Below are 20,698 nucleotides of genomic sequence, written 5' to 3' on the forward strand. Positions count from 1 at the left end.
CACGTGTTGTATTCATGGGTGACACCCCCCACCCGACAGATTTACATCAGGACTAGTCAGCTATGTGCTGATGACCCATGAAGGACACTCCTCTCTGACAATGGGCCATAGAAGAAACTCATCCTGCCCAGCTAACTTTTCCTGTGGATGCCTCAGATAGCCAGGAGCCAGTGGCTACCCCCTGTGATTCAGCAAGACATGTGAGGACATGTGACTTAATACTCCATCTTTTACCAGTAATTCTCCATGCTCATGTGATCCTGGACTCCATCTTGGGCCAGTAGAGGATATAAAAGACCGCTGAGAAATCTCCATTTTGCCTCTTTCCTGCTCTGATTCTCTGGACTGAATTTACAACTAAAAGGAATACTTTGAACTATGGACTGAGAACCTACCAATCTTTTGGAAGTAATCAGAGAAACTTTTGCAAGCCAACAGCCTATTCCATCACTGCTACAAATCTGATATAAGGATTTTCCAATCATTTGTTTAAATGATCCATTAACCATTTATAACTCCCATCTTTTCCTTTATTAATAAATCTTTACTTAGTTTACTCAGGGCTGGCTGGCAGCCTGATATTTGGGTAAGATTTGAGATACGTACTGACCTGGGGGTGTCTGATTCTTTGGGCTTAGTAAGAAACTTACATATGCTAAATTAGGTTTTCAGTAACTCCTCACTATATTAGACCCATTTGTCTGGATAGGAGACAAAGGCTGGAATGCCTAAAGGGGACTGTGTTTGGCTTCTGATTAACCAGTGTGATACTGCAGAAGCTCTTTTGTTACTGGCTTGGTGAATCTAACTATAGAATAAACCACCAGTTTTGGGGATTATCTGCTCTCTTTCTTGCAGTCTGCCCTGAGTGTGGCATTCTCAGTGTGGTCCATCCCAGGCTCCTGATCACACCTTCCCAATCATCTTTCTTATTTTCTGGAATGCTTGCTCCTGGTGGTTCATCCACTCCCATCAGGTGTCTCAATGTATCAGCTGTCTCAGGATCTTGCAGCTTCCAGACAGATGATTGCAAAACTTTGCTAAATAATTGGTCATTCCCAGGAATCTTTGGACTCCTTTAACATCACCGGGTCTTGCCATTTCTCTAATTGCCCTCACTTTCTCTGAGTCTTTCAGTCCTTCAGAGGTCAACCAATTTCCAATGTATTGCACCTTGGGTGTTCTCATCCTGAACTTATCTAAGGTCAATTTAATCATCTTTTCTCTGCATTGCTGTAAAAATTATAATAATTTGTAGTTGTGAGCTCTCTGTGTTTGTTCTGAATCCTCACCCTCTCCCACTATCAGCAACTCATCTGCCCTTGTCTGGATTCTCATCCGGCCCTTGATGTTTGGGTCAATCTTCTCTGGAATACCTCTGGTGCTGGACTGATTCCCATCGGCATCCATCTTCTTAGTGTATGCACAACGTCCCTCAGGTAGCACATGACCAGGATTCATCACTGAATTTGGTCTGCTGGTTGGATCATTAGCTTCCCCGGGCCAGGTACTGACAGGAAGTGCAACATGAATGCTGATCCATTCCCCCTATTGGCATCCATAACATCCATAATCATCAGTATCTCCCAAATGGAGTTGCAACGGTTGTCTAGTAACTGGAGTCTTCATCCAGTTCAACATTCCAGAATCCATTTTTTAACACCACATACTGTAAAATGTCTCACTTTAGACAGATCTGGTTATTTTCCTCAACAGTTCGAATTCAAGCTTTGTTTAGTGGATCTAGTGATCTCAGTTTTCTGGGTGGCTTTCTTACCACCACAAGCTTGCTTATCCAGTCTGTGCTCTTTTCTACAGGCTGTATGATTCCACAGTTATGTAGGCTGTGCGGTTTGTCTTTCGGTGGCTGTAGTAACACAACAGATACTTTTCTTTTTGGCAATTTAACTGGCTTCACACCAGTGTCAATCTCTATTTTATAAACAGTGTCTAGCTAGCCATCCCCCTGAAACACATCTCTACACTCCCTCTGTCATCTCCTGATCCCAAGTAATCCAAGGTGCCTTCAGTCACCCCACTGTCCACTTTCATTATGTTTTGGAACTGTATTTTATCCGGTTTGTGGCTTGGGCTGCTTTGCGGCCCAGAAGTGGTACTGCTGTCTCATCTGTGACAACGAAGTTCACTCTTTCTTTTTGTTCCTTGGATTTCTTAATTTAATTTTACATTTCTCCATGGGCTTTAAAGTGATACAGTTTTACGTTGTTAACAGCTAGTTAGTCTCTTCCAACTGTATGTCTGGATTCATCAGACTGATCAAGATAACGTTACAACTTGCACCACAATCTAATTGAAATCATATCACTTTCTTCCCAAGTAACATGGCTGCCTACTACTATTTCTGGTTCTTACTAGGGTCTTCTTGCACTGTGTTTACCATCTGTTCAGTCACCTACATAATGTCTTCATACTCACTGTTGCTCTCTTCAGTTACTGTGTGTGCCTTGAATTTGTTTTTCTTCTCGCTGGACAATCACTTGGCTGCAAAATGACTATATTTGTCACAGAGGTGGCATTCTTTTCCCATAAGTTGCACACTCTCTTTCTATCTTACATGTTTTATTTCCCACAGTACTTGCATGTGTTTGTACCATTGTCATCTGCTGATGTTGTTGCATCTGGTTTTGATTTCTCTCATGTAGTGCATGGACAGTTTCTGCTGACTGCCCTTCCAGGGTTCTAATCCTCTCTTTGGATATCTCTGCAGCCCTGCATATCTCCAAGCTTTTCCTCAAAGTTAAATCAGCTTCCATCATCAACCACTCTTGTACTTGCAAATGTCATATCCCACACACGGTCTGGTCTCTTATCAATGCATTTTTTATTTCCAAAATTGCAGGTGGCTGCTAGCACTTTTAAATCAGTGCTGTACTCATCTATACCCTCCCCAGCTGCTTGATTCCAAGTAAAGAAATTATATCTTTCCACCACTTACATTCTTCCTGGGGTTACAGTGAGTACCAGAACAGCCCATTATTGCTTCTAACCTGCTTGGGGATTTTCCAGGCACAGATTCGCACTTGTCTCTCTCCCTTTTCTCCAATCAGGTCACAAAACCAGTTTTATTTTCACAGCATCCTCTTTATCTGCCAGAGCAATATCTACAGAGAGGTTAAATTCCCTTTTCTAGCTCTTCCATGCCTGAGCTAAATTCTTAGCTTGCAGGTTTAATGTCTCTGGAGGCTTCAGTCCCTCCATTTTCTGTTATCTACCTTGTCTTGTAAAGCAAACTGTGCACTCACAGAAGTACTCTGCTCTCTGCAGTGCAGCTCTGATTGGTCTCTTCTGCTGTCTAGGACTCAATTATCACTGCTACCATGTTTCATGCTTCACTGTGTCTTGATTTTCTGCTGTATAAGATCTAACTCTGACACAGGGTTAATTAACAAACTCCAGCTTTATTGGGGCTGTTTACACAACATGGCTTCTTCAGCCTCCTGGCTTCTCAGAGACTCAAATAGTTCCCCAGGAAGCATCACTTCCAACCAGTTCCCCCAAGAAACAGTATGCTGCGTGAAAGCATCTCCTAGAAATTTCATGTTGTTACACTGTGGAGCTTATTGCAGGGATAGGGCCTTAATACTGTCACCCGTCTGCTAAGCAGTAGCAGATTTTGAGGTGTTGCAGGTCAGTTTCCAGTTTAAGGAGAAATTGATGTGGAATCTGAATATAATCTTAGTGGAAGCTGTTTTATTTACATCTACTCACCAGTTCTGGGACAGAGGTGGTCACAAACAGCATGCAGGTAATCACGTCTTTCAGGGATCTCAGCTGAACACTAATGCCGGGGTTCCATGGAACAACTCTGTCTCGAGAATTGACTCTAGTTTGAGAGAGCAAGGCAGACAGCAAACTCTCCTGGAACTGGTCTATAGTAGAAAATTAGATTGATCCAGCTATGTCTCTCAATGGTGTAAAAAATCCACACTCTTGAGAGACATAGTTAAACTGACATAATTCCCTGTATAGACAGTGCTAGGCCAGGGGTTCTCAAACTGGGAGTCGGGACCCCTCAGGGGGTTGCAAGGTTATTACATGGGGGGTCGTGAGCTGTCAGCCTCCACCCCAAACCCCACTTTGCCTCCAGCATTTATAATGGTGTTAAATATATTAAAAAGTGTTTTTCACTTATGGGGGGCGGGATCGCACTCAGAGTCTTGATATGTGAAAGGGGTCACCAGTACAAAAGTCTGAGAACCACTGTGCTAGGCCAACGGAAGAAGTCTTCTGTCAACCTAGCTACCACCTCTGGGGGAAGTGGATTACCTATGCTGATGGGAGAACACATCCCATTGGCATAGGTTGTGTCTAAAATGAAGCACTACAGTGACACAGCTGTCACGCTGCTGCTGTGCCACTATAACATTTCATGTGTAGACAAGCCCTTGCTGTTTACCACAGCCCTTCTTAAAAAAAAATGCACTAGAAAACCGAGACAGTATTTCTTCCAAGACTACAAGCTTGCTCACATGCTAAGGAAAAGGATTAAGATGGTGTCCCATTGCCATCTGACAATTCCTGCTATGATAATATGTATGCTATTTAGCAATCAGGTGATTCCATAGCTTCAGTGAAGCACATTTATGGATGCTACTAGATGAATGTGGTGAAAATATTAACAATTAACAGTTGGTCAGCTTTCCCAGCTCTTAATTAAAGGAGCAGTGGTGGTGAATCTTTAACCAAGACATCTTCCTTCACAAGTGTTACTCAGATGTTTGAGTTATATGTTAAGAAAAACAAACTTAAAAAAAATTAAATAGTCTTAATAAAAATCTTTTCCCTTGTCAATCAAGTTTATTTCACGGATTCTTTCATGTCATAAATACTACTAGATCTCCAGTTATTCACAGAGCCCTTCATGAAATTCAGAGCAGACAAGACCTGAATTTGTAAACCTAAAGAAACAAGAAAGAAATAAAACACTTTTAATAAAAAATAAAAAAACAACCTTCCAAGCCTCCTTTAAATATCACAAAGAAGCAAAAATTGGTACAACCCCCGTCTCTTTTCTTTGAAAGATTGTCTGTAACATAAAATATTCTATAAACATGATTTCAAAATTTGGGGCCAGAATATGAACCACTTACTCTCAGTGGAAAGCAGTTATAGAAATAGTCTTGCCACACTGGGTCTATACCTGTGAGTAACTTCTTACCAGTATGAGTGAGATGTTCACAACCTGGCCTGCTGCTTTTAGGTTGTCAATAATTGAAAGTAATTTAGAGAGAATAAAAAATGTACATGGAATAAAACCATGGCCACAGTTTATCAAAGCACTTAAGTGTATGCTTAACTTTAAGGACACGAGTAATCCATCTCTATTTAGCAAAGCATGGGCTTAATTTTAAGCCCATGCTTATGTCCCGTGGACTTCAATGGGACTTTAAGTGCTTTGCTGAATCACTCTATTTTGTTCAGCACACAGAACCCAAGCATGATATGCTCCAGAGATCTTAATGGTGGATAAGCACCACCGAGCAGCTTGGAGAAAGGAGAATTTCATCCTCACTGGGAAGGAAAGGCAACAGGTTACTGATGTAAGTGTATATTTGAATCCGTTAAGGTTTATAAATAAAGACCTTCTGTTTCCACTAGGAGGTTTAAGTGACATTCTCCTTCAATATTTTGACAACCGTTTTCTTTGAATATCTTGTTCTTTTTTTATTTCTGTAGCATGTTATGGTGAGCCAAACTAGCAGCAGAACTCCTTATGGCTTTTTGGCAGCTAGTATCCCAGATGGCCTGGAAGGCACCATAACATATTATGCAAAGGATCCAATATAGCAGGTCGAAGCACCTGGGAATATTTCAGGTGATAACATTAAGTTGTTTACCAGGGCATGGGTAGTGTATCCCCAGGCTGATATCATGAAGTGCTAAATTCTTGGAGAGTTTAATCTGCATTCTTCAACCTTACAGTTATACTTATAGCAGCCGTCTCTCTTTCAAATGCATGCTGCTAACCAGATGGCCTCAGAAAAAGAACTAACTGAAGTCTGAGCACTCTTACCGTAGATAGTCATTCATAAGCTGAATATTTTTGGTAAGAAAGTGATCCATCAAAGAGCATGGGTCAGCTTATAAATGCGTCTACACCAAAATTTGATTATTTTAAACTCTATGGAATTATTGAATTGACTATTTAATACATTGTCGTTTTGCTTACCTGGAACGTCTGCAGGCATGGAGCCCCTCAGCTCCCAGTGTCCACGGTTTGCTGTTCCCAGCCAGTGGGAGTTATGGGAAGTGGCGCCACTTCCCGCAGCTCCCATTGGCTGGGAACGGCAAACTGCGGACATTGGGAGCTGAGGGGCTCCATGCCTGTGAACGCTCCAGGTAAACAAAACATCCAGGCCCGCTAGCGGCTTACCCTGATGGGCCGGGAGCCAAAGTTTGCCAACCCCTGAAATATAGGGTCGGCTTATGAAAGGGTCATACAGCTTTTGCTATTTTTACCTAACCTACTTGGGGGGTCGGCTTATAAACAAATGGGCTAATGAACGAGTATATACGGTAATTCTTAATCTCTTTATGCAATGCACTTCCTTGAGTTTGCATCAAGAAGCCCAATCTAGTAATCAGAGCATGAGACAGGTAGTTGGTTCTATTCCCAACACTGCCACTTATGTGTGTGACAGTGGCAAGTCACTGAGCTGCTCTGTGCCTCAGTTTCCCCATCTGTAAAATCAGGATCATGCCCACCTTTCAAAACACAATTTTCTCACTCAGAAGGTTGAATAGTGGTGCCAAAAATTGTAACAAAGCATTGTCAGTTTTTCTGCATAGTTATGTGTACTATGATTTCAGATGAAGACTTTTGTCGCCCAGAAGAAACATGAGTAGAGCTCACCTTTTAGCAGAAGGGAATAATATGATTGATGAAAAAGGACAATTGTATGATCATGTTATCTAGTTTCTTCCGTGTGTCCTTTGTGGAAGGAAGTGATGGCCATCCTGGTGCTATCCGGCTATCACACAAGGAGAGAGTTTGCCATAGCTATGTGAGTTGAGGCTATGAAAATACACAATTACATTTTCCCCCTCAAATTTGTGCGTCACCATCACATTTATAACTGATCAAAGAGACACCATTTTTATTAACTACTTGAAACTATGTGAACAAACTGGGAGGCAGGGGTACTATTATATAAGTGTGTACCCTTAATGACTGACATCTGATAAACCTCCGCACTGTGTCATGAGGGAGTATTTGTGCTGCTGTTGGTGGGACATGATATATAGTTGCCTGTAATTGTTCTAAAACCCTTGACAGATTAATATGGAGTTAGAGCTGATGGCAAGCACTAATTACAAATTCAGTCCCACATCCTTCCATCAATGTGTCTGAACTACGGTAGCATCCAATGTAGAAGAGACAGCCCCTCGATGTTTTGCAGGTGAAAGTCACTTATGTACCTAATACTAATCAAGCTTAGGAAATATTTGTTTTTTCTAAGAAACTTTTGAGGGAAAAACTATTTAATTTAAATTGAAGCTTGACAGCTAGCACTGAGAAATAGGGCCTGATTCTCCACAGCCTTGCAACTTGCTTGCCTTGCTCTGTGCTCACTTGGCAGATGTGTGACTGAACCCCCACAAGGTGCAAGGCAGTGGAGAATCAGGCCTATAGCCTTCTGTTTACCCTGTCTTAATAGAATTGGATCTGGGCCTGATTCTGGTTTCACTTCAGTGTAACTCCTTTTGCTTCAATGAAGTCACTCCTGATTTATACCATTTGTGCATGTGTGTTGCTTTAATTGTGACGTAAAGCTTTCCTTCTTCCTGAGTGGCTGTCCTACCAGTGACATGTGACTTACTCCACACTTAGATGTCCAGTCATTCAGTCTCCGAGGCACCACAGCACGTAGCTTTGTCTAAACAGCTGGGATGGAAATCCAGGCTCTCCCAGACCAGCTGTGCTTGAGTTTGCTAAACCAAACCTGAACTTTGAATTCAGTTAAGCAGATATCTGCACAAGGATGTTGTGCTATGACCCGATTGTACAGCCATTGGGAAACAGCTGTCCCAGAGGAGCCTATGTTCCTGGACTCTGTCCTCAGCATCATGGTAGGGGGAAGCCTTCTGCACAAGCTATGAAGAAGGAAAGTTCCCTTCAATCTAGCACCTCGGCGCTTCAGTCATGGACACGGACCCCATTTGCTAGGTGCTGTACAAACACAGAGCAAAAAGACTTGTCTGTTTGTTCTGAGAGGCACCTAATCCTCTTTGGGTGCAGTACAAATAATAAATACCAATCATGTATCTTTTGGACCATGGAGTCACTGTTCTGACCATCTTCACACTGTAAAGGCTATGTGTCAGCAAGATGTGCCTCAGCGGCCAGCACAGGGCATCAGGACAGCCGGGAAACTGGCCGTGGCTTGAGGCGGAGCAGAGACAGGCATGGACTGCAGGGTTGGAGTAGTCTGTCAGAGCTTCCAGGAAACAGGGAGCATCCCAATAAGGGAGCAATGTTGAGCAGACTGGAGTAGCTGCCTTGGTGTCAGCTGGCTAGACCCTTGCTGGTGTACTGGCAGGGTCCTCGGGATTCGTAGGCAATTCTCTCAAATGACTCAGGCTCAGGGATGACGCCTCAAGATCAGAACACTCGTCACAGGGAGCAACGATGTGCCCAGGCAGATGGGTGGGTGAGTTAGTGCGCACTTGACCTTTTCAGTCCAATCTAATCTATGTAGGAATTGTGGTAAATGGACTTTCTGCAGTAGATGTCACATAATAGTAAAAATAACTTATTGTTTGTCTGAAAGAGACCGCAAAACTCAGCGGGTGGCCTCGGGGGCAAAGCTGTCTGTTTAAATTTGCACGGGCGTGCTCCCTAAACGTATGTGCCTTCCAAATGGGTCCTGCTTGCTCTGTTTATGACTTGGCTTTACTTGAATTGCTCAATCAAGCAGGGTTTAGTCCAAGAGTCGGCAACCTTTCAAAGAAGAAGAGCCATTTTTTTGTTTTTGACCAAAATATTTCAAGAGCTGCATCACACACAAAGTGTTGGGATGCAGGAGGGAGTGCAACCGGCAGCCAACCACTTCCAGGGGCAGCATGGTGCCACGTGTGGGAGGGAGTTTGGGTGCAGGAGGGAGCTCCGGGCTGGTGCAGTGTGTTGGGGTGCAGGACAGGGTGAGGGGTGTGTGCTCTGGGAGGGAGTTTTGTGCAGGAGGGGGCTCTGGGCTAGGGTAGGGGATTGGGGTGCAGGATCTGGGAGAAAGTTTGGGTGCAGGAGGGGGATCTGACCTGGGGCAGAGGTTGTGGTGCAGGAGGGGGTGCGAAGTGCAGGCTCTGGCTGGGTGGATCTTACCACAGGCATCTCCCGGCCTGCAGGGCAGCAGGCTGCCTGCATGCCATGGCCCCAGGCTGCTCCTGGAAGTGGCTGGCTGCTGGCATATCTCTGCGCGCCCTTGGGGGAAGGGACAGCAGGTCTCCGTGAACTGCCCATGCCTGCAAGCACCGCCTCCACAGCTCCCATTGGCTTGGAACTGGCCACTGGGAGCTATGAGGATGGTGCTGGGGGTGGAAGCAGTGCGCGGAGCTGCCCCTGCCCCACCAGGGGCACGCAGAGATGCGCCAGCAGCCAGCCGCTTCTGGGAGCAGTGTAGGGCCACGGCATGCAGGCAGCCTACCTGAGCCCTGCTGCACCGCTGGACTTTTAGCGTCCCAGAGATCACGATTGACTGGCAAAGGCTCCTGGATTGACCAGTCGATCACGATCAACAGGTTGTTGGCCACGGTTTTAGAGTGTAAAGAAGTGAATAAAGTACATTTGTTTTTTCAAAAAACGGCTGCCACAAGTGGACAGCCAAAGAGCCGCAGGTCGCCGACCCCTGGTTTAGTCCGTAAGAAATTATGAATGGTAGAAAATTAACTCTGTTGATAATGCTTTGCTCTCTGTTTCCAGCCAGTCAAATTACTGAGCCATCTATTTAAAGTAAATATATCTAGGGAATAGTCTGTTTAGTAAATGTCTTTTATTTAACACTTAAATTGCCCACACACAATCACGGCAAAGCATTTATAAAACAAAACAGTAACAAACTAAGGGCATTGAAGGCAAAGCCCACAGCGCAGGGAGCTGTGCAGCCGCAGCACAGCAGGGAGAGCACATGGGGGCTTTCGGCTCGAAAGGGGCAGAATACCTGCTGCAGCGTCACAGCATGTATTGGCAACAGGGCCTGGCCACCCCCCAACCCCCCTCATGGGATGTAGCTTACTAGCCTCTACGCAGCTGGCCAGCCTGTGAGCTAGTGTATGTCCCATTCCTCTCTCCATCCTCATTGAGGAATCATGCACTGCCAGAGGAACAAAGTGGGAGCAGTCGGGACTGCAAATCTGCCTGGTCCTTATACAGGGGAATATCCTTTACTCAGTGGCTCTCAAACTTTTTTACTGGTGACCCCTTTCACATAGCAAGCCTCTGAGTGTGACCCCCCCTCATAAATTAAAAACACTTTTTAATATAGTTAATGCCATTATAAATGCTGGAGGCAAAGCAGGGTTTGGGATAGAGGCTGACAGCTCGCGACCCCCCATGTAATAATCTCATGACCCCCTGAGGGTTCCCGACCCCAGTTTGAGAACCCCTGCTTTACCCCTATCCTACCCCCACTTCATACCCACATAATAGCCAGGCCAGATCTAAGCCTAAATTATCAAACCCATGAAACATTAAAGATCCATGTATACTAGCGCTAGCAAACACAGTCATAACGGAAACAATTTATTCACCTCTGCTCTACTAATGTATATTTATTCAGATAACAAATAGTGTTCCTGAAAGAGAATTTCAAACAGGACACCTATCTGAGTCAGAGTAAATAGAAGAACCTGCCAAATCTTCCCATAAGAGTGCTAACAATCTCATATGTGCAGTTGTTACGAGCCATTGTAACCTCACAAAAGGGCAATGGTGTAGGAGTAGAGGACTTTACTGTGAGTTGTTGATAGAGGTCTGCATCAATAGAAAATCGAAGATCTAAACAAAGTAGTTAAAGAACTGGAAGAAGATAGTCACTGTAACATATAAAATTGATTACTCAAAAATGGAGGGAACCACAGAGCTAAAGATAACTGTCATGTCTGCAGCTGGTCAGACTGCACAAATGGTGTTACTGAAAATTTGATTTGATCATGTTCATTCCCTTGTTTATCTGCCATTTGTGGACATTGGTATGAACAGGCATTTGTTGGCACTAATGTTTTTGGAGTGCTGTCCATTATATGAATACTCATGTTTGCATGAGAACAGTGTATTTGCGACTCTCTAGCCATCATTAACTGCTCGTTATTTTATTGTTTAAAAAGTTTCAGTCATCCCACCAGGAAGCAGAAACAACATTTTATATGTATCAAGTGCCCAATCACAGAACAGTAATAAGGAACAGGGAATACTCTGGAAATGACCAATAGAGTGAAAACAGTTAATCCAAACTATTCAACTGGTGTTAATTAATCAGTTCATAAGCAAAAAATAGCACTGACTGGTATTTGTGCACACGATATTTATGCAAGGAACAATTTGACCAGCAGTAGTAACTTCCATACTTCTGTACATCAGTGACCGAGATGCAGTTCCATTTGAACCCTTTCCACAAGTTTCCAGAACTATTCTTTAAAACAAAGGCACTGGAAGGAATCCAATTGGCAAATCCCCTAGATTATCTGATCATATTGTGAATGAGGACAAGAAAACAAACTTTCTTTCTGCCTTGTCTCAGTTTCGTCTCAGTTTAACTTGGGGTTCACTACCATGTGACCATCATAGATGGGCTTGGAAATGATTCCCAGACTGTGCGAGGATCAGTTGATGTAAACTACAGTGGAAAAGTCTGAAAGAAAATCAAACTCAGACATAGCAAATAACCAGCAGTTGTTCTGTACTGTATCAGAGTGAAACAGCACGTGCTTAAATAATAAGCTGTCATGTTTCCTCTGATATTTATTGATTGTTTATGTGTTTGTTTGTTCCTTTTGGTTTTAGTGATGCCTGTTTCATCACTCTGAGTGCCTGCCATACATTAAAAAGACAATAGTCAACACAAAAAGTTGGGCTCTTCCAAGAATCATTGAAATATCCCATTCTAACTTTTTCTTTCTGTAGCCTGTGTTTTCATTAGTGAAAGCAGGGCAAAGAAGTGCACTTTGCATGTAGTACAGAAAGGGATGGCATTCGGGAGAGGTCTTAGCTCTGGTCCAGCCTTGAACCTTGGAAAGCTATCTTCTGCACAAACCACTTTCACCCTTGCAATGGAAAATTCCATTGTGTAAGAGGAGTGAAGTTGTCTTCATCCCAGAGCTTTAGGTGGCGGAACTGACTTTACAATACTACCAAAAGCCTGCCAAGTAGTCTTTCTTATATACTAGCTATCTCCTAGAATATTCCCACTTATCTATCTAGTATTTAGGTACCTAACGCCCATTGAAATAAATAGAGTTAAGTGCCTAAATACCTTTGTGAATCTCACCCCTCCATCTCTCCTTGATGGAGAGAATGGTGGGCTTTCAATATGCTTAGGAGGTTAACAAATCCTGGCTGTGACGGTCCAGTGAATTGTAGCAGGGCCATCCGAAACCTCTGTTTTCTTAAGCCTGTTTGTAGGTATGTGGCAACATGGCCCAGGATCAGAGATCTGCTGTTGAATGTAATCATTGCTGACTGTCCTCCTGTGGTTTTGCAGTTCATTGGGATTGTATATTTCATTATATCGACTAGGAGTGAATATTTATAGTGTCTTGCTTTGCCTTGTTGCTCAGTCCTGATTAATATGTAGTGCGCATGAAACAAAATAGTCCTCTGAGGCCTGCTTCATCCCTTAACGATTCTCTCCTTGCAAAATGTCAAAGCACTGAAGTGCTGAAGGAAGGCTACCAGAAACCCATTGTAAAACTTTTGCCACCCAGCTCCAGGACAGGTTGGGATGGTTTCCAATGGGGCTCACGCCCTTCCCTGCCAGAGATGAATTATACAAATACTTCTGAAGAGCAATTGTTTTGCTTTTGCAATAGACTAAATGACACCAAATAAATAACAGATGCTATTGCAAAAAGTGTTCTGGGTAAAGAAATTGTACTTTCCCCAACTTGCAAGGCTTTCATTCCCCTTCAGAACAGAAAGCAGAGCAATGTGCTATCAACAAACACCATTGGCCAGATTCTCAGCTGGTGAAATTCAACATAGTTCCATTTATTCCAATGGAGTTAATAGAGCTATGCTGCTTTACACCCACTGGGCATATGACCTAATAAATTTTCCAGAAATAAAGTCTAAAACAATTGTAGCAATGTGCCGCTTCGCATAATTTTGTTACCTATTTCCCTGATGATGGTTCTGAGACAGCATTTTTGTTTAAATGGGAAAACAGTAAATGGGTTTTGTAAGCAACATAATGAGCAACCGATAAACTATCACAAGCAAGCATCTAGCTTAATTGATGCTAGATGTACATGTTTTTTTTATAAAAATGCTCCTCAGTTACCCCAGAGATATTTTAAATGATTTTTTGCTTTCTTTGTCTTTTCCCTCTTGAATAGTAGAAGTGCTTAGCACTTCTGTAGGATATTTTTATATGAAGCTATGAAAGCATGAATTAAGTTTCACATTACCCCTGTGATCTAGTATTACAAATGAGTAAGCTGAAGCTAAGAGAACTAAGAAACTCCCCAAATGTCAACAACAAATCTCTTGCAGAGATGGGAATTGAACCCAAGAGTCCTAATTCTCAGTCCTATACTCCAACCACTATAAAATACAACACCATGCTCTTCATTTCTATCAAGCCCAACTGATGTAGTGTATAATTACACACACCTGAAACACAAAGTTGTGCTGACTTAAATTAATGGTAATGCTTTTAATAATAGAGGATCTTCTTCATTTCCTGGGAAATGTCATGTTTTTCTACAACCATGCTCAGTAGCTTAAAATCCCTGAAAAACACCACAGTGAAAATGTCATACAGGTGTCTGTTCTTAGTGCACATTGGAATGGTTTATTTTTCTGATCATTTTATTATGTTTGGCAAAAGTAGTATGACTATATTTGAGATGTTACTAATAATTCCTAGAAGTTTGGCAGGTGGTTAGTATCGAAATATGAAATTTGAAGTCTGAAGGCTAATTCTCAGCACCCAGAAAGTCATAAGGGCATATCAAGACGCATGACAACTCCTTCTAAATACATAGGTGACATTCCTGAATAAGACACATCCATGCAGATCCTTCATAGGACTCTATGGTGTCAAATTCCTCTGCACAATCAGGGTTATGGTGCCAGTCAGAATTCAGGAAAGACTATTCTTGTTCTCTAAGAGGGAGGGTTTGAACCTTACAACACCTATTGGAGCTAATAGATTAGAGATTCTCAGATATTCGGTTGTCCTTTGGCCTGAGAGGTTAGCCAATATTTGAGGTCTTGCTGAGTTGTTTCCTTTTGGAGGAGAAATTGCTTATGAGAGTCAGGTATTTCTTTGGCATGATACTGTTTATTTATAAAAGGCTTGTCTACACTTACCAGATGATCGACGCTGCAGCGATTGATGCATTGGCAGTCGATTTAGTGGGTCTAGTGGAGACCCGCTAAATTGACCACCGATTGCTCTCCCGTTGACTCCTGTAGTCCACCTGATCGAGATGAGCAAGGGAAGTCAATGAGAGAGCATCTCTCATTGACGTCACGTAGTGTGGACACCTTGGTAAGTAGTTCTAAACTACGTCAATTTGAGTTACACTATTCACGTAACTCAAATTGCATCGCTTAGATTGACTTTTCCCTTTAGTGTAGACAAGGCCTAAGTATGTACACAAAGTCCTGTTTCCCTGAACACAGTAGGAGCAAACAACAGGAGGCAGTTTTCTTGTTCAAAATTTCCAACCCTGTTTTTCCAGACAGCACTCTGGCTAAATGATGCTTTCTCACCTTCCAGAGCCAGGCTACCTGTGCTTCTCTCACTTTCTCCAGGACTTGGGCAGTGGCTTCTACTATTTCAACTATAACTAAAGAAAGGGTCATTTCATTGCTTCCTCAGTTAGCCTGAAAGAAGAGTGGTACTCTGCCCATCACTTCAGAATGGTTCATGATTGCTCTTAGATCAAAGACATGCTTGCTGACAGCTGCCAATACCTTCCAGCACAACAATGAGAATTTTGGAATTGTGTCTTTTGGGGAAAAATATAGTAGCTAGTGTAACCCTTCTGCCTGTCTGAGTTGGCAGCAACAAGGGCCGGGTTCAATATCTAGGGGTTCTGTTTCAATAACACAATGCAAAATCAGCTTGAGCCCCCACCCAGTGACCTGGGAAAATTACATACCACCCCCTGGGTGCCTCTAAGAGGTAATATTTCCCCTTTCGCAAGCACGGAGTCTGAGTGTAGCAAAATCCTTTTAATAAAGGAGGGAAACAATGCAGCATTATGTTGGGGAAACACCACAAACAGGATTCATAACACAAACCATGAGCAAAAGACCCACCATCCCAAGTACGTTTAGCAGTATCCTTTTCCCCTCAGGGTCTTAAGTCCAGCAAACCAAAAAATCACCCAAAGTCCCAAAAGTCCAACATCCCAAAAGTCTCTTGAGTCCAGCAACCCATAAATCACCCAAAAGTCCAACAACTCAAAAGTCTCTGTCCCTGGTCAGTGCAGCCCCAGAGTTTAAAAGTTTATCTGCAGAGTTTTACCTCCCAGCCTTGGGGGGAGGGGCAGGACAGCAGTGTTAAGGGGCACCTTACGTGGTCCGAGGCCAACTGCCCCACCTCTCCATAGGGGTTCTGCTGCAGCCTTCACTGCAAGCCACTCCACCAGCCACTCCACAAATTGCTCCGCTCCACCAGCTGTCCCACTAGCCACACCAGTCATCTCGCAAACTGCTCTGCTAGCTGCTTAGCAACATACCTTCATGCCCCTCAGTAGAATTAAAATTAGCTCTGATATTCTACAGTAGAGAGGAGGAGCAATTGGGTATTTCAAGCCCTCAAAGGGGGCCCCATACTATCAGGTATAAATACCTGTCCCAAGCCTCTCTCAATTCACTGGGTTTTGGAACCCATGTCCCTTGTTTAGCAAGTGCTACTTAGTTGATGGTGAGTCGCTTTGTCATAAAACAGTTTCATTGTCCTTGATTCACATAATCAGGGTAACAACACTTTATTCTTCTTGCCCCAATAACAAAGAAACTGGGGATCCCACAATAGCCAAAGTGACCATTTTGTGTTGCTGTGGGCTCATGCTAGGTGGGGTGGGTGTGCCTATGCAAACAAAATCAGCCCCTGAAGTTCTTTGCCACAATTTGCCACAATTCACCACCAGATTTCAGGGTAGAGCTCATCCTAACTCTGCTTACACTAGCAAAGAGGAAGGATGCTCCTGTAGTTAGGGCACTAACCTAGGACATAGGGTACGTCCTGACTACCCACTGTATCGGCGGGTAGTGATAGATTTTTCGGGGATCGATATATCACATCTCATCTAGACATGATATATCGATCCCCGAACGTGCTCCCGTCGACTCTGGAACTCCACTGGAGCAAGCGGCGGTAGCGGAGTCGACACGGGGAGCCGTGGACGTCGATCCCACGCCGTGAGGACCCGAGGTAAATCGATCTAAGATACTTCGACTTTCAGCTATGCTATTCACGTAGCTGAAGTTGCATATCTTAGATCGATACCCCCCCTAGTGTAGACCAGCCCTTAGGATACTTGAATTCAATTTCCTCTTCTGCCACAGACTTCCTATGTAACCTTGAGGAAGTTACTTGGGCCTAGATCCTCAAAAGCATTTAGGCTCCCAATTTCCTTTGAGGAGTTGAACCTTAACCTTTCTGTGCCTCAGTTCATCATCTGTAAAATGGGAGATAATAGCACTGCCCTACCACTTCACAATCTTTAAAGGATTTGATGTGCCCATACAATATGGTGGTGGGGCAGTATAATAGATGGATAACACTATAAACTATTCAAGATCTTCAAAGCACTTCAGAAACACTAATTCATCACGACAACACTCTGAGGGTGGGAGGTGGGGCACAAGAGAGCCTGGCATGGTTTCCTGGTTTAGAGACTGGTTTTATTTTAGCTCGGGGTCTAGCACAGATTAAAGCAGCGTTGAGGCTGCTCTAATCTATATTGTCTGGCTAGGGACCACAATAGCGCCATCTACCTGTTGGGGATTGCTGGAATACAATAGATTTTTGCCTATGCCTCTCCTGTCCCTGATGTGCCCCATGTGCTATATTCAGACCTCACCACTCTCTGGCTGGCCATGCCTTTCTCCTTTTCTCACCATACTGATGTTGATGAGTCACTGCCTGCAGTCCTGGTAAGCATAAATTTTGTTTTCAGTTCATTTTTGTTAACACACCAAAAGGTCTTTGTGAACAGGTACCAATAAGTTACACATTATTAATGTTATTACTTTTATTGCATGTTCCAATTCCCAGCTTTATTTTAATTATGCACATTATGCGAGAGCCATGTTGGCATAACAATGAAAAATATGCTGATCTGCATGACATTTCATTTATAGATTGACAGGAGACGCCTATGATGATGACTAATTCCACGATAGAATCATGTCACTTATTGCTACCCATAAATGAAATGTTATATGCAGCTTCTTCATTCCTTAATTAATTCTAATTACTGCCCTTGGACAAATGCTGCAGACTTTGGTTCTAGCCTTTAGTGCATGACGTCCCTTTGCACAAGTGGATAATTCATCGTAAATTAATAAAAATTTGTGTATGTCTTTATATCCCTTCTTCCAACATATGAATCCATATATATTGATAAGTTTCTTGCACTTTGTATATTGTTTTCCATTGAGTTCATTTCAGAATGGCTTGTAATCACAGTGTTCAATAATTTAATGCAGACATTTTCTTTCTGGCTGATTTACTAATGTTCCTATTCTATGCACAGAGGTTTGACTAAAGTAACATAAATCTCCCAATGATGAGAAAATGTGATCATTTATTACATGGACAATCAGTTTATTTAAAAACATAATTAGTTTGTACATCAAGAAACTTTTCCTCAGGTGTGATAAACTGCAAATAATTACTGAACCTCCACCAGTGAAATTAAAAGTCTCACAAGGCTGTTACTAGGAATTTGTGATTTGACAGAGAAAAGGGTTTCAGTTCCAGGCTGTATTTATACAAAATTGATTTTTTTTCTTTTCACTACATTAAGACTGAGCGGCGGGGAGGAAGGGGGGTGAGAACAGATTGGCTGGTAGCAGCGGAAAGAAGCCAGAGTGTACTCATTCTTTTCAACATGAAGAATCAAGGACCCAGTCCTCTTTCCATTGAAATCAAAGGCAATCTTCCCATTGAACTCAATGGGTGCTGGAGCCAATGTTCAGACACAGCTTAATTGCACTGTCTAGAGGAAAGCTGTAGTAATAGAAATGGGATGAAATTCAATAGTGCAAAGTCAAGGTCATGCACTTGGGGACTAATAACAAGAAATGTTGCTATAAACTGGGGACATATCTGTTAGAAGTGACAGAGGAAGAGAAAGACCTGCATGTACTGCAGGGGTGGGCAATCTATGGCATGCGTGCCGAAGGCAGCACGCGAGCTGATTTTCAGTGGCACTCACACTGCCCGGGTCCTGGCCACTGGTCCGGCGGGCTCTGCATTTTAATTTAATTTTAAATGAAGCTTCTTAAACATTTTAAAAACCTTATTTACTTTACATACAACAATAGTTTAGTTATATATTATAGACTTATAGAAAGAGACCTTCTAAAAACGTTAAAATGTATTACTGGCACGCGAAACCTTAAATTAGCGTGAATAAATGAAGACTCGGCACACCACTTCTGAAAGGTTGCCGACCCCTGGACTAGATGATCATCATGGTCACTTCTGGAATTAGTCTGAGTCTTGTAACCCAGTCTGCTATTTTGATTAAATATTACTTTTTTTCTTCCAGCTTTGAGTTATTAGTCAAGATGAATTAACCTTTGTTCAAGTTTGGATTTATATTTCCCAATCTCTGCTTAGATAAACCACAAGTCAAAGGATTGGAGCAATAAGATAGAAGGCAGGACTCTAGAACAGTGATTCTCAATATTTTCCATACTGGAATCTCTTTTTCCATCATGGCACTCTACCTGGAAATTCCCCTCCTAGTTAGCTGCGGGGTAGGATGATCATGACCCTGTGGTTGGGAAGCCCCTGCTTTAGAGTTCTATTCTCAGTTCTGTCATGAACTGGCTGTGACCTTGGTCTTTGCGTTGGGTCACCCGACTATAAAATGGGGATAATATTTACCCACTTGAAAGGGGTGTTGTGAGGATTTAGTCCCTCCTGCATGTTTGAAGTGCTCTAACATCCTTGCCAAATGGGAAGGCATCATTATTCAAACAAATTGTTTTGCATCAGATCTTAAATTCTTACATTTCTTGTAGTGTCCATGCTTAACCTTGCTGCAGCAAAGCAACAGTGAAATTCACTTTCCAGTCATGTAATAAACATGCAGGTTCTCAGTTCACCAGCCAGTTTGTTTGAGTTGTCTTGATAAGCCTACGTTGCTGGTCACTCACTTACTGGAAGTTACTGGTAGAGCTAGACTATACATCACAAATCAACAGCATAGGTGGTATAGCTATACGGATGAAGACATTATTTATTTGCATTTGTTTCAGACACCTCCATTCCACACACTGCTCTTAAATACTATAGATTCAACTATCAGCAGAGAAATGTTCTTATCAAGAATAATCAGTCATTCAAACACTCTGCTTTTACCTTTGGCATTTATTCTATTCTATTCTTAATTACCATGCTGTCAGCTTTGCCCTTGTAGGATAAATTGCGCTACCCATGATACACTTATAAAACATCTAACTATTAAAGCTCTGATCAACAGAATTAAGTACAATAAAAGAAGGGGAGAGGAGGATAGGGAGGAGCCGATGTTGGAAAGATCTCTTGCCTCTCAGCTTTTTTGTGAACTGATGTTCTGTGCTTTCTAGTCCAGCAAATATTTCTTTGTGTGATTTAGCAACAAACGAGATTTGTTCGGCTCGCAGGGGCAGTATTTGGGGCCTGATCGAAAGCCTGCTGAAGTCAGTGGAAAGGCTCCTTTAAATTCAGTTGGCTTTGGATTAGGTCCCTAGATTCTCAGCAAAAGCCAGCCATTTATCAACTCTTACAGCTGGGTTGGTTGAGGAACAAAGAGGTCAAGTGACTAGCTGGAGATGACTGATGATTGAGCTGTTCATTCCAGTTTTGACTTAGGACCATTCTGATTGTCCTATCTAGGCATCTAGGTCAATGCCTACTTACCCAGGCATTTACAAAGCATCCATCATCATGGTATCTGAACACTAACACAATCACTTAAGCAGACGATCTATCTGAACGTGTTCTCCATTCTTTCCTTGTATATGCTGATTGGGGAATGAGTTCTCTTTCTTCCTCCTTCTCTCAAGGGAAGGGAAAGCAAATTCTTTTGGAATTGCTGTAGAGGAGCATCTCATTCTGCACATGATTATTGTAACCACTAGCTCACTGGCTAGGTAATACAAAAATCAGCAACATAGATTGTGTCTTAGGTCTTTAAAATATATTGTTTTGTTTAGTATAAATACGACACAACAGCAGTAAATCTCTCTACTCTCACTTATGGATATAGAGTCTTATTTGCCATTTGTTTG

The 20,698-nt window shown here is 42.6% G+C and overlaps 1 long non-coding RNA gene across 5 annotated transcripts in view; it reads left to right on the forward strand.

Moving 5' to 3' along the window:
* LOC123352769 overlaps positions 1-20,698 on the forward strand; it is a 73,248-nt gene that overhangs the window by 39,529 nt on the left and 13,021 nt on the right. For 2 of the 5 annotated variants that reach the window (XR_006574285.1, XR_006574287.1), the window contains exon 4: positions 5,443-5,561. The exons of 2 other annotated variants lie outside the window; for them this stretch is intronic. This is a non-coding gene — a long non-coding RNA (uncharacterized LOC123352769). Of the gene's footprint in view, positions 1-5,442; positions 5,562-5,697; positions 5,713-20,698 lie in introns of those variants that run through there. One more of the 5 variants, XR_006574288.1, reaches the window with a different exon arrangement.

The sequence above is a fragment of the Mauremys mutica genome, chromosome 1 (genome assembly GCF_020497125.1).
Source record: "Mauremys mutica isolate MM-2020 ecotype Southern chromosome 1, ASM2049712v1, whole genome shotgun sequence".
Taxonomy (NCBI): Eukaryota; Metazoa; Chordata; order Testudines; family Geoemydidae; genus Mauremys; species Mauremys mutica.